Consider the following 2,633-nt stretch of genomic DNA (forward strand, 5'->3'; position numbering starts at 1 on the left):
AAGTAAAAAATAAAGAATGTAGATAAAGATACAGATGTGTCTCTCAGAGTTCCAGGCGGGGCATCAAAAGCAAACTGCCAGTTGAACCAGGGACTCCAAGAAGACTGCTTTGCACCTGTGCCCCTGCTTCATTCTTTTCTCCTTCAGGTCACCTGCTACATGGCTGTAGGATAAGCAGTGATAGCACCAGTCTCCAGCCCAAATTCTTTTGTTTTTTCTCTCTCTTTCTAGAAGACCACAATAAAAATGGAAACCAACCCAAATACTTAGGAAGGGATTCTGGTCTACCCAACTCTGGGGAAATGTTGGGCACTGAACCACCGTCTAGAGCCAGGAAGTGGGGCTGTGGAAGGCAGGGTCACATCGTACAACCACGGCTGCTCCGAACACACGGTGCAGGTGTCCGAGAGGGGAGTCCCCACAAGCAGGGGCTAGATAGGCACCCCAGGAAGTGAAGGTCAAATTCAGGCTTCATTCAGGAATGGAAGCAAGGGGGGGTTTCTATTTTACCTCTGAAATCACTCAGAATTGCCAATTTGATTCATTTTCATGGTTCTTAATTTGCCCTATTAGCACTGTGTGTGTGTGTGTGTGTGTAAATGTGATAAACTACTGAAGTGTTTCAGTACCAGTTGGGAAACAGAATAATAGTAACTGCAATGAGAGGTGAAATTAAAGACTAATATAAATTCTAATAAAGGCCAGGCATGGTGACTCATGTCTGTAATCCTAGCACTCTGGGAAGCCAAGGTGGGAGGATCATTTGAGTTTAAGACCAGCCTGAGCAAGAGCGAGACATCACCTCTACAAAAAATAGAAAAATTAGCCGGGCGCAGTGATACATCCCTGCAGTCCCACCTACTCAGGAGGCTGAGGCAGGAGGATCGCTAGAGCCCAGGAGTTTGACGTTGCTGTGAGCTATGATGACGCCACAGCACTCTACCAGGGGGGATAGAGCAAGACTCTGTCTCAAAAAAAAAATCCACTGTAGGCCGGATGCGGTGGCTCACGCCTGTAATCCTAGCTCTCTGGGAGGCTGAGGCGGGTGGATTGTTTGAGCTCAGGAGTTCGAAACCAGCCTGAGCAAGAGCGAGACCCCGTCTCTACTAAAAATAGAAAGAAATTAATTGGACAACTAAAAATACATAGAAAAAAAAAATTAGCCGGGCATGGTGGCGTATGCCTATAGTCCCAGCTACTCGGGAGGCTGAGGGAGGAGGATCGCTTGAGCCCAGGAGTTTGAAGTTGCTGTGAGCTAGGCTGACGCCACGGCACTCTAGCCTGGGCAACACAGTGAGATTCTGTCTCAAAAAAAAAAAAAATATATATATATATATATAATATAAACTCATTAGTTTATCAGACGAATGCTATAGTATGTTCCAATAAGAAAGGGCCTCCTGTGAAAATAAATGTGAGAAATGTTCTTGCTGGGCGGGGAGGCATTCTGAGATTTAGGAGAATCACCAGTTTATTATTATCTTCAAATTACATCATTGGCATTGCTTCTTTTTGGTTCTATTGTTTCTACTTTGATCACATTGATGATGCTTTGAAATTCTTGTGAATAATTAGGGTGCAGTGCTTTGATACCTATACATGCAAGAATTTACAATAAAATATGGAAAACAAGCACATAAAAGGAAGTTATGACGAATTTTTGATATGTTTTTTTAAATTTTTAAGAAATATCATATCACAAATCTTCTGAATCATAAACATAAATTTTCTGAGGCAAAATCAGTAATAAACTTCAACATAGGAATCTCCTGATAAAATGCAAAAGTAGCAGCAGGGAGCATCTTTTTATGTAATGCAAGAATCAGTATAAAGTTTGCATTTCTAAAATGAAAAACAATTTGATTATTTTACCCAAAAATATGATTGGCTTATTTTTGCTATTGCCATAACTGTTGGATCAAAATGGTGCTCAAAACTTGTATCATTAAAAGTTAACCATGCTAACTACGTATTCCATAGGAATGGTAATAATGTTATGTTAATGCTAGTGGTTGAAATAAAGAATATTTACAAACATCACTGAAATAAAGTTCAAAGAACATCATGAGTCTATTTCCCACATAAAGTATCTGAAATATTAAAATATTTTAAGAAATTAAAAACTATTGAACATGTTAATTGTTACTAATGTTAATAATTATTTAACAGATAAAATACAGATCTTCAATGCATCTTCCTCATATCTTCAAGTAGAAACATACTGTCATGTAAAAATGCAAATACAAATCATTCCTGTGATGCAATTATATGTTTCCATGCCACCCAATCAATTTACAGACACTGTAGGTAAGTCCACTGGATATATTTTTATTCCCAAGGCTTTAACGTGACCATCATTTATTATAATTTCCTTTGTTCCTGCAATAATAACACTAAACAATAAAGCATTTTGACCTAATCTTCCCTTCCACATTGTAGTAAAATAATTCCAATTTGCTTTTCATTGTAAAGGCATTTTATTTATTGCAAAATCTATTCCCAAAAGGGTTTTTTAACAATTTAAGCACTTAAAAATTTTTAAAGTAAGGCTTTTGTTTAAATGAGATTTGATAATATGTCAATATATCACTTTGTTAGTATAAATTACTAAGGCCTTGCCCTATAGTTGAATA

This window comes from Propithecus coquereli, unplaced genomic scaffold, assembly GCF_000956105.1.
Source record: "Propithecus coquereli isolate 6110/MARCELLA unplaced genomic scaffold, Pcoq_1.0 Scaffold355, whole genome shotgun sequence".
Lineage (NCBI taxonomy): Eukaryota > Metazoa > Chordata > Mammalia > Primates > Indriidae > Propithecus > Propithecus coquereli.